Source organism: Eretmochelys imbricata, chromosome 16 (genome assembly GCF_965152235.1).
Source record: "Eretmochelys imbricata isolate rEreImb1 chromosome 16, rEreImb1.hap1, whole genome shotgun sequence".
Lineage (NCBI taxonomy): Eukaryota > Metazoa > Chordata > Testudines > Cheloniidae > Eretmochelys > Eretmochelys imbricata.
In genome coordinates this window covers 1,899,373-1,911,804 of record NC_135587.1, presented here as the reverse complement: position 1 = coordinate 1,911,804, position 12,432 = coordinate 1,899,373, and positions in this window count along the sequence as shown.

The window sequence follows — 12,432 nt, the reverse complement described above, 5'->3', positions numbered from 1 at the left end:
CCAGCAGGAGAGTGGGGTGGGAGGAGGTATTGTTTCATGGTCTCTGTGTATATAATGCCTTCTGGAGTTTCCACAGTATGCATCCGATGAAGTGAGCTGTAGCTCACGAAAGCTCATGCTCAAATAAATTGGTTAGTCTCTAAGGTGCCACAAGTCCTCCTTTTCTTTTTGAAAGGAGAGTGTGTTTCCTGGGAGTGTGTTGGTTGGGTTTTACTGTTGTTTTGTTGGTCTTTATGACTGTTGTAATAAACTGAATTCTGTGCTGGTGCCAGGCTGGGAGATTGATCCCCTGTGGCCTCAGAACAGGCGTAGCACGGGAAGTGTCTTCATTATGTACCTCAGTCCCTACCTGAACTACCTCAGCCTTACCCAGTCAATATACCCACTCCGTCCTTCACCTCCACAGTGCCAGTTTCTGGCAGGTTTTATGATGTGGACAACTACCCACTCACTTGTCTGAGGCTCTTCAGCAAAGCAGCGCAGGGAAGCCTACACTGTTGTGCCCGTGTTCTAACTGTTCTGGGGTAAAGGCTCCAGTCACTCCACTGCCTTTTACTAGCACTAAACTCACTAAAAGCATTAAATCAATACAGGAGAGGTGCAGCTGTCTACAGGCTGGTTTCAATGGTAGTGAATTACCAGGTACAGTAATTGGATTCTTCTCAGCAGGAGATGCTCTAACTGGATTGATTTCAGTCTGACCTGCTAAAGCTCCTGTCTTCCGGGTCAGTAGGAGTCTGCTGAAAATTCAATGACTGCATTTACCTGTTTGTCAGAGCAAACAAATCAAAATAACCTTCATGTCACTAATCATAGAAGCCTGAAGCTCAGATGCTAGAATTGCTAGGTCAGAAAGTGGACTGGTTTCCTGGCAGACATTCCCCTTCTAATTTTACTCTGCTGTCCTTTGCAATTAGCAATGAATATAACCTAGTTAAACTCTGCTTGTTCAATCCAGATGTTTATACAGCCAAAAGTTTTAAAGTGTAACCAATCTCATAGGCCAGGGAGTGTATTAATTGGGTAACTGACTTTCTTTCAGTCAAAACAAGACCAAGTTCGCAAACTATTTCAGTGTCCTAAGAACAGAGGTGACTTTTTTTTTTTTTGGCAACAGGAAGAAGCTGGAAACTCAGTCTGTATTTTATTTAATAGAATTTAACTTTATTTCCTTGGCTTTTAATTAAACTGATATTGCAAATATTAAAATTAACTGCATGAAACAGTGAACTGGCAGAAAGAAAGCAAAATGACAACAGTGCCTTTTCCTGGGGGTTTGCTTGCACTTGCAAAATGCTTTGCAGATGTGAAGAGACTGTCATTTACTATATGTCTGTATAGTCCCTATTACAATGTGCGCCCCTGAGCTGGTGTAAAAAAGTAATAATGGTAACAGTGCTAAGTGTTATTAATAAAGAGAGTCCGGGAAGTCCAGCATATTTATAAGATTTGCTGTAACAACCCCTCTAGCAATCTACTAGTAGCAGACATTCATAGCCATTTTACAGACCAGTTTTCCAGACAATCAATGGTAAATTTTTCTTTGTGGCTAATTATTCCTCATTACATGCAAGCAGCACAAGTTTTCCATTCATAAACACCTTCTGATTTTAATTGCACTATAGAATCAAGGCAGATAGTTAGCACTGTGAGAAAAGAAGGATTCAAGGAATAAAAATACAAATTACATTTTGTATCTTGAGAATGCTTCCCTACAACTGCCTAACTATAGCATAAATCTGCAGCTCCCTCTGCAACTTTGAATGCTTAATAAGAATGCAAGCTTCCAGAGTCCTGTTGCATTTTGGGAAAGCCCTCTGGTACCCCAAGATGTCATCTCTTGGCAGACTTTCCAATGCAAATTTACCATCCTCCTGTACGTACGCCACTCACTATTGTGACAGTCTACTAGAATGAAGTTCTACTGTCAGGGCTCCCATTGTAATTGAATGACAACTACGTATGCTTCAAAAAGAGTGCATTTCGTCGTAGGGATTTATTTTTTTAAATGTACATTGCTCTTTAGCAACCCGTTCCTGGGAGCAGAAAGTATTTGCATTTAAACAAGTTTTAATCTCCTCAGTCTATTGTAACACAGCAGTGAAATCTGCATGCTGGCTTTGGGAAGCAACAACAATATCCCAAATAGCAAACAGTCATCATATAACACACAGATGTGAAACTAAATCATAAGATCACACCCCGACATCTGACTATCCAGCGTCACAGCCAGGGCCGGCTCTACCGTTTTTGCAGCCCCAAGCAGTGAAAAAACCTGTCGCCGCTGCATTGCCACCGCAGATGGCAGGAGAGAGAGAAGCTGCTGCCGCAGAAACTCTGCCGCCCCTTTCTGACTGCCACCCCAAGCACCTGCTTGGAACACTGGTGCCTGTAGCCAGCCCTGGTCACAGCACTGAGCAACATGGCTAATATCTGTCACCTGTGGCTTGTTCTCTCTCTCTCATCCTCTCCCCAAGGAGAGCTGTACACACAGTGGAGTGTTTTGATTTTTTTTTTTTTTAAAAATATGTACACACTGATTGGACTAGGCCATGAAAGAGAAGGTGCTTGGTCAGCCAGATCTCTTTGGAGTTTATTTCCAAGCACCGTTAATGGGACTTGCATATGATTATGAAGGGGAGAATCAACACAAAGTGAGAACATATTGTATGTGATTGAAAGAAAACTACTCTGTTTAAGCTAATCAGTACTGTTTTGCTTTCCTCCGGCTATGCAGATGCAAAACACCCATTTACAAAGCCGATAACATCACTTGAAGATTTGGGGAAACCCTAAGTAAATTCTTTGGGGTTCTTAAAGGGCTCCTTTGACCCATTTTACAGCGGTGCTGGTTAGCAGAATCCTGGATTATTCTATGTTCCAGCAAATACATTGCAGTGTTAAAGCCTCTTTAACATATTGCACTATTTTAAGACAATCAACCAGACATTTTAAAGATATTATCAGCAGTACCATACATTATTTAGACATAGAAGGTTGGGATTTTCAAATACCACTGAAATCTGGACACTGAACTTTCTCAAAGCACTTGGAAAATTCCAGCAAAAATAAAAGCCTCTTTGTTTAAATGAAGTTACAGTGGGTTCGCATTTCCTCTTGAGCAGCTAGCGCAAGGTCTCTACTGCAACAAAAATGGCTTTTTTACACTGTTAGCTATCGCACGGTAAGATGCTAGTGGACACAAGGCATCGTCACTTTTACTGCAAGGTTTTATTACAATGCCATCCCTTCACTGAGATTGTGCAGTAGGATAGCTAACATGCATTCATTATTCCATGGTAAAAACACACTGGTTTTGGAGGTGAAGACAAAGCCTAGAAGTTTGATTCCTGCTTTTTTTCCCTCTTTTCAATGCTTGTCTTATTGTAATGATCTTCCCACTAGACCCTGGGAAAGTATGGATGGGATTGTGAACAGTGCTAACTACATATTAGCCATTTGTTATTAGTTAACTGGCCTTATTTTTGTTAAAGGGAATATTCCCTCTCTGCCCAATTACATGCGGTTTCCCTAGGAAAATGGGTCCCTCTAGTCTCCACTCCACATGCCCCATATTAATAACCCTTATATGTTAGCAACTACACTAAAAAATACAGGGCCACAATTCACTGTTTCCATGTACCTCGTGCGATTGATTCACCAAACCAGAGCCCACGGAAAACGCTAGCCTGGCAGAATGGCACCGCTTTGCACCAGTGCGAATGACTCCACAACATACAAGGCAGCAGGAAGGGCTTGTCTGCTCATGAGGGGCTGCCATAGCTCTTCGCGAAGACAGGAGAGCTTCTCCCGGCTGGTAGGAACTCCACCTCCCCATGAGGCAGTACTGTAGCTGCGTCGACAGGAGAAGCCCCCCAACAGAGCACTGTCTACAGCAGGAGTTCGGTCTGTACAGCTGCGTCGCTCAGGGGGTATATTTCCACACGGTTATATCCACAAGGTTATATGCAGACCCAGCCTAACTCAGGACCGACAACTGTGCTGACCCAGGGATGCGTCTCTCACTATCGCTGGCCAATACCTGTCTGGGAGGACGCATCAGGATATCTTGACCAGTGCCCTAGGCTGCTCCTGACCTGTACTGAACGGATACCATCCCAGGGCACCTTCTTCCCCACAGCCCGGTCTCATAGGCCTTCAGAAAGGGCACTGGTGAGCCCTATTCTTGCCCCGCAGGACCGGCCCACCCGGGGGCAGGAGGAGCCGGGTTCTATGCCCACCATCGCCTCGCAGGGCCAAGCCGGGGTGTGCGCGTTGGGAGCCGGGCTCCATGCCCCCCATCGCCCTGGGGGGCTGGCCCGCCCGGAGGGGGGGGGGAAGCCGGGCTCCGTGCCCCCCATCACCCCAGGGGGCTGGCCCGCCCGGAGGGGGGGGAAGCCGGGCTCCGTGCCCCCCATCGCCCCGGGGGGCTGGCCCGCCCTGGGGGGGGGAAGCCGGGCTCCGTGCCCCCCATCGCCCCGGGGGGCTGGCCCGCCCTGGGGGGGGGAAGCCGGGCTCCGTGCCCCCCATCGCCCCGGGGGGCTGGCCCGCCCGGAGTGGGGGGGAAGCCGGGCTCCGTGCCCCCCATCGCCCCGGGGGGCTGGCCCGCCCGGAGGGGGGGGGGAAGCCGGGCTCCGTGCCCCCCATCGCCCCGGGGGGCTGGCCCGCCCGGAGGGGGGGGGGGGAAGCCGGGCTCCGTGCCCCCCATCGCCCCGGGGGGCTGGCCCGCCCGGAGGGGGGGGGGAAGCCGGGCTCCGTGCCCCCCATCGCCCCGGGGGGCTGGCCCGCCCGGAGGGGGGGGGGAAGCCGGGCTCCGTGCCCCCCATCGCCCCGGGGGGCTGGCCCGCCCGGTGCGGGGGGGGAAGCCGGGCTCCGTGCCCCCCATCGCCCCGGGGGGCTGGCCCGCCCGGAGGGGGGGGAAGCCGGGCTCCGTGCCCCCCATCGCCCCGGGGGGCTGGCCCGCCCGGAGGGGGGGGGAAGCCGGGCTCCGTGCCGCCCATCGCCCCGGGGGGCTGGCCCGCCCGGAGGGGGGGGGGGAAGCCGGGCTCCGTGCCCCCCATCGCCCCGGGGGGCTGGCCCGCCCGGTGCGGGGGGGGAAGCCGGGCTCTGTGCCCCCCATCGCCCCGGGGGGCTGGCCCGGGCTCTCGCCGGCGCTGAGCTGCAGCCCGGGGGGTCGGAGCGCGCCGCTGGGGCTACCAGGGGCGACAAGCGGCCGCCCGCAGCTCCCAGGGCCCGGCCGGCAGCGCGTTCCCAGCGCCGCCCGCACTCACCTGCCCCCGCCGGGCCGCCCCGCGCCTCAGCGACCGGCGCCAGAGTCCGGGGTGGGGCCGCGCCGGGAAACAGCTCCGCCCCCGTCCCCCATAGGGCAGCACCGGCCCTGCACCCCCCTCGAGGCCCCGCCCCCAGCGCCCTCCCCAGTACCTCCCCTACGCCCCCACTACCCCCCTCCGAGCACCCCCGCCCCCACTCCCCAGTACCCCCCGTGCGCCCCCACTGCCCCCCTCCGAGCATCCCCCCCGTCCCCGCCCCCACTCCCGAGTACCATAGAATCATAGAATATCAGGGTTGGAAGGGACCTCAGGAGGTCATCTAGTCCAACCCCCTGCTCAAAGCAGGACCAATCCCCAATTAAATCATCCCAGCCAGGGCTTTGTCAAGCCTGACTTTAAAAACTTCTAAGGAAGGAGATTCCACCACCTCCCTAGGTAATGCATTCCAGTGTTTCACCACCCTCCTAGTGAAAATGTTTTTCCTAATATCCAACCTAAACCTCCCCCACTGCAACTTGAGACCATTACTCCTCGTTCTGTCCTCTTCTACCACTGAGAACAGTCTAGAACCATCCTCTCTGGAACCACCTCTCAGGTAGTTGAAAGCAGCTATCACATCCCCCCTCATTCTTCTCTTCTGCAGACTAAACAATCCCAGTTCCCTCAGCCTCTCCTCATAAGTCATGTGTTCCAGACCCCTAATCATTTTTGTTGCCCTTCGCTGGACTCTTTCCAATTTTTCCACATCCTTCTTGTACTGTGGGGTGCAAAACTGGACACAGTACTCCAGATGAGGCCTCACCAATGTTGGATAGAGGGGAACGATCACGTCCCTCGATCTGCTCGCTATGCCGCTACGTATACATCCCAAAATGCCATTGGCCTTCTTGGCAACAAGGGCACACTGTTGACTCATATCCAGCTTCTCGTCCACTGAAACCCCTAGGTCCTTTTCTGCAGAACTGCTGCCAAGCCATTCGGTCCCTAGTCTGTAGCTGCGCATGGGATTCTTCCGTCCTAAGTGCAGGACCCTGCACTTGTCCTTGTCAAACCTCATCAGATTTCTTTTGGCCCAATCCTCTAATTTGTCTAGGTCCCTCTGTATCCTATCCCTGCCCTCCAGCGTCTCTACCTCTCCTCCCAGTTTAGTGTCATCTGCAAACTTGCTGAGCGTGCAATCCACACCATCCTCCAGATCATTTATGAAGATATTGAACAAAACCGGCCCCAGGACCGACCCCTGGGGCACTCCACTTGACACCGGCTGCCAACTAGACATGGAGCCATTGATCACTACCTGTTGAGCCCGACAATCTAGCCAACTTTCTACCCACCTTATAGTGCATTCATCCAGCCCATACTTCTTTAACTTGCTGACAAGAATACTGTGGGAGACCGTGTCAAAAGCTTTGCTAAAGTCAAGAAACAATACATCCACTGCTTTCCCTTCATCCACAGAACCAGTAATCTCATCATAGAAGGCGATTAGATTAGTCAGGCATGACCTTCCCTTGGTGAATCCATGCTGACTGTTCCTGATCACTTTCCTCTCATGTAAGTGCTTCACGACTGATTCTTTGAGGACCTGCTCCATGATTTTTCTGGGGACTGAGGTGAGGCTGACTGGCCTGTAGTTCCCAGGATCCTCCTTCTTTCCTTTTTTAAAGATGGGCACTACATTAGCCTTTTTTCAGTCGTCCGGGACTTCCCCTGATCAACACGAGTTTTCAAAGATAATGGCCAATGGCTCTGCAATCACAGCCGCCAATTCCTTTAGCACTCTCGGATGCAACTCGTCCGACCCCATGGACTTGTGCACGTCCAGCTTTTCTAAATAGTCCCTAACCACCTCTTTCTCCAGAGGGCTGGCCATCTACTCCCCATGTTGTGATGCCCAGCGCAGCAGTCTGGGAGCTGACCTTGTTAGTGAAGACAGAGGCAAAAAAAGCATTGAGTACATTAGCTTTTTCCACATCCTCTGTCACTAGGTTGCCTCCCTCATTCAGTAAGGGGCCCACACTTTCCTTGGCTTTCTTCTTGTTGCCAATATACCTGAAGAAACCCTTCTTGTTACTCTTGACATCTCTTGCTAGCTGCAGCTCCAGGTACGATTTGGCCCTCCTGATTTCATTCCTACATGCCCGAGCAATATTTTTATACTCTTCCCTGGTCATATGTCCAACTTTCCACTTCTTGTAAGCTTCTTTTTTATGTTTAAGATCTGCTAGGATTTCACCGTTAAGCCAAGCTGGTCGCCTGCCATATTTACTATTCTTTCGACTCATCGGGATGGTTTGTCCCTGTAACCTCAACAGGGATTCCTTGAAATACAGCCAGCTCTCCTGGACTCCTTTCTCCTTCATCTTAGACCCCCAGGGGATCCTACCCATCCGTTCCCTAAGGGAGTCGAAGTCTACCCCCCCGTGTGCCCCCTACTGCCCCCCTCTGGGCACCCCCGCCATCCCCGCCCACGGCGCCGCTCCCCAGTACCCCCCCTGTGCGCCCCCACTGCCCCCCTCCGGGCACACCCACCGTCCCCGCCCCCGGCGCCCCTCCCCAGTGTAGCGCCCTGCCTCCACCCCGACCCCCGTACCGCCCCCTCAGCCCACTCCGAGCGTGGCGAACGCACCATAACAACCCTTCAAAGCTTTTTATTAGAGATACAGGAAAGACGTGTGAAATGTAAAGTATTACGTGTGGCTTTTATTTGAACAGCAGCGTCCTTTGTTTCCCTTCCCTTTAGTTTTTGAAGGAGAAAACCCCTGGTTTGAGAGAGCCTGTTAAGCGGGATCAAAGGCAGGCATAGCTGTCCCTTTTGGGAAAAAAGGCAGAGTTTGCTGAGCTGGCAGGCGCTGTTGTTGCTGTTGTTAAAGTCCAACCACAGCCGTTGACTTCCTCTACCTGGCCGGTGCTCAGGCTAAGGGCAGGAGCCACAGTCAGCCTTGGAAACTTCCTAATTGCACACAACCAACACCCCGGCCCTGCCCGTCTCGCCCCTTCTCTGAGGCCCCGCCCCCACTCACTCCAGCCCCCTCCTCCATCATTTGCTCTCCCCCACCCTCATTCACTTTCACTGGGCGGGGCAGGGGGTTGGGGTATGGGAGGGGGTGAGGGCTCCATCTGGGGGTGCAGGCTCCGGGGTGGGGCCAGACATGAAGGGTTCAGGGTGCAGGTGGTGGCTCTGGACTGGGGCGAGGGGTTTGGAGTGCAGGAGCAGACTCAGGGCTGGGGCAGGGGGTTGAGGTGTGGGAGGAGTAGTGGGCTCCAGCTGGGGGTGTGGGCTCTGGGGTAGGGCTGGGGATGAGGGGTTTGGAGTGCAGGAGGCGGCTCAGGGCTGGGGCATGGGGTTGGGGTGCAGGACAGGGTTTGGGATGCGGGCTGCAGGAGGGAGTTTGTGTGCGAGAGGGGGCTCAGGGCTGGAGCAGGGGTGCGAGGGGGGGGGAAGGGTGTGGGCTCTGGGAGGGAGTGCAGGAGGGAGTTCGGTCTAGGCGGCGCTTACCTCAGGTAGCTCCCAGTCAGCGGCGCAGCGCAGCTAAGACAGGCTCCCTACCTGCCCTGGCTCCGCATTGCTCCCGGAAGCAGCCAGCATGTCTGGCCCCTAGGCTCTGCATGGTACGTGCTGCCCTCACCCACAGGCACCGCCCCCACAGATGAGACTGACCTTGCCTGGCCAACACAGAAAGTCCTCCTGCATGATCAGGGTAGGTGAGCATAGCACTGTATGCTTAGGTGTGCAATTGGCTTGGTGATTGTTAATAAATAGAGGTTAAGGATATTACTGTGTAAGGCACTGTAGCAGAGTTTTATTGGAAAATCCCGAGAAGTGGGTGGGCACAATCCCACCCACTGCTAAAGGCCCCTCCCCCAGCCTAGCAGGAGGGACCACTGGACCCAGGGACTAACTGATTACGGGGGACAACTAATGAAAAACAGGGACGGGAGTGAGGGTCAAAGGTTCAAAATAAGGATGCCAGATGAGCAGATGACAGATGACACCAAGCAGAGAACCCCGGACAGCGCCCACTGCTCCTCAAAGCTGTCGAGGGAGCCAGCGGACGCTGCCCAGTGGAACTCTGCCCAGATGCGTGAAACTAGGGAGGAACAGAAATAGGCCCCACAGTCGCAGAGCACCCCCTTGTCCAACATCCTCCTCCTGGTATTGTAGATGGAGACTTTGGCCAGAGCCAGGAGGAGGTTGAGGAGGAGGTCTCGCGACTTCGTGGGGCCACGGATAGGGTGTGCGAAAAGGAACAAGTGTGGGGAAAAGTGCAGCCAGAACCTCAACAAGAGGTTCTGGAGGAGCTGGAATAGGGGCTGCAACCTGGCGCATTCGAGATAGGCATGCGCCAGAGTTCTCCCTCACACTGCAAAAGGCCTCAGGTGTAGGGGTGAACTGCGCCAGGTGCATGCCCGTGCTCACGGCTCCATGAAGGAGCCGCCAACTAATGTCCCCAGCGGGCCGTGGGACCAAGGTGGAATAAAGGCTGGCCCACCGGGGCTCCTCACCCTCTTTAGGTGGAAGATAGTCCCGCCATTTGGTGTGGGGGCGGGACATGAGGGTGAGGAAATGTAACGTATGGAGCATGACCGTGTATAGATGGTTTCTGGGCGCGGTTCGAAACCGGACCGGCTGCAGGGTGTGCAGCTGGCTCGGAGTGTGGGAGCAGGGAGGCCGGGGGGGCTCGCGGAACAGGGGCCCGAGAAAAAAGTCTGGTGGGCCAGGGGTGAGAGGTGGGCGGGGAGCGCCCTCTCACAGAGCTCGCCGCAGGAAAGCGAGAGAATCGGGTGACAAGGCGGCCTTCACCTCCTGGAGTACGTGCCTAGGGGTCGGAAGGGTGGAAAGCCCCATGCGTCATCCGAGCACGCGGGGCATCACCCAATCCCCCCTGTCGTAGTCCAGGAGGTCTCCGACTCTGGTGGTTTCTGCCAGGACCAACCTCCGACACACCGCAGGAGATTCCGCCACCTGCACACGGAGATCGAGGTTGTGTAGCAGGGGCTCCGCGAGGAGGTCCGCTCCCTCGGTGGCCACAAAGGACCTGATCGCCGAAAAAAGCTTCCAGGTCTGGAGGAGGTCCTGGTAGAAGACCGGCAGCTCGGAGAGGTCTCGCGGAAGGCCTCTCAGATGGAGAAGAAAGAGCTGCCGGTCATAGCGGAGCCCTCGGAGGCAGCGGAGGAAGGCGTGCGGCAACGTGCTCCACGCTGGACTACCTGCACTATAAAGGAGCCTCTGCAGGGCCTGGAGGCGGAAGACATGGACCTGGCTGCGCAAGCAAACCAGGCCCTGTCCTCCCTCCTCCAGAGGAAGACTCAAAGCCCCTGCAGAGACCCAGTGCAGCCCCGGCCGGAAGAACTCCAGAGCCATCCTCTGGAGCCTGGCCAGGACACTGTAGCGGAGAGGTCACCCCGCTCCTGCTCGGAAAGGGTTAAAGCTGGCTCTGGGAGAGGGCTGGGGCTGAGACAAAAGGCTAGGCTGATTGGGAAGCAGCCACAGCTGGGGCCACGCCTCGATCAGGCCACAGCTGGCCCTATAAAAGGGCTGTGAGCCAGGAACTCAGGCAGGCACTCTCTCTAGCTGTAGGGAGAGGAGGACTGGCTGCCTGGGAGCTGAGCAGGGCATCTAGAGTGGAGCAGGGCTGGGGGAAGGCCAGAGGAGGTGGGGAGCTCCAGCCTGGAAAACCTGCGGGTGGCAGACCTTGCTAAAGGCCAGGAAAGGTACTGGGGCTAGAGCGGGGTAGCCTGGGAAGAGGCAGCAGGTCCAAACTCTCCTTGCCGGTGATGAGTGCTTTACAGATTGCAGTCTGCCTCAGTGACTGGGGGGCTAGATAGTGACTGGCTGTAGCCACTGAGGCAAGGGGGTGATAGAGGGCTGGGGGTTCCCCTGAGTGTGGAGACCCAGATTGTGGATTACTGCTGGAGGCAGAACCCTGATGTAGAGGGGCACTGGGGTCTGAGAGGGATATGGGGGCCAGCTGCAGGCAAGACACTAGCCTGCAGAGGGTGCTTTGGGCTGAAAGAGCTAATTCCCCACACAACCAGCAGGAGGTGCTGCACCAGTGAGTCTCACCTTGCCCCAGGAACTTTTGCCAGGAAGAGACCCTGTTAGGGTGACCAGATGTGGGACTGTCCTGATTTTTAGTTCTTTGTCCTGTGCCCTGACTGATGCACGGTTGGGACTCAATTTGTCCCAATATTGCGGCTGTGGCCGCTCCTCTGGGTGTGATGTTTTTGTTTTTTGCTTCCTCCATGTGTCCTGATATTTTGTTCATTTCATCTGGTCACCCTAGGCCCTGTAATCTGCAGAAGATTACACCCTGAGTCCTAGGAACTGAGTAAGGATGTGTCCCTTTCACCTGGAGCCCTAGAACTGGGAAAGGGTGGGGGTGCCTAAATTAACCAGTGAGGGTGACCTAGAGTGTGTGGGTAACAGAAGGTAACAGGAAAAAGGGATTAGCTAGTTAACTTTGAAGCAAAGGAGGAAGTTAGACAAGTCTTGTAGGGAATTTGTGCTTCTAGAGCTTATCTAAACACAAGTAGCATCAGTTTAAATGCAATCAGTTTAGTTAAACTGGTGCAAACCCCTTGTGACATTTTACTCCATCCATTTTATTGAAATATGCTAATGACTGTGAATATAATATAACTGGAATATGCTTCATGCAAAAGGTCTCCAGTAAAGTATCATTACAAATCTTATAATCTACTGAGTGTGTTCATCCTATTTGTATGAATGTGTCATTTTTGGATCTGAAGCTAGGAATATGAAGTATTACTCTGAAGTCCTATTGAAATTATGCAAAGTGTGGCCATTAATCATGGTTTAGAATCTTGATGGCTCCTGTCATAAATATAAAGGGAAGGGTAACCACCTTCCTGTATACGGTTCTATAAAATCCCTCCTGGCTAGAGTCAAAATCCTTTCACCTGTAAAGGGTTAAGAAGCTAAGGTAACCCTGCTGGCACCTGACCCAAAATACCCAATGAGGGGACAAGATTCTTTCAAAGCTGGGGGGGGGACAAAGGGTTCTCTCTGTCTGTGTGTTGCTTTTGCCGGAACCAGAGCAGGAATGCAGGTCAGAACTTCTGTAAAGGGCTAATAAGTAATCTAGTTGATATGCGTTAGATTCTGTTTTGTTTAAATGGCTGATGAAATAAGTTGTGC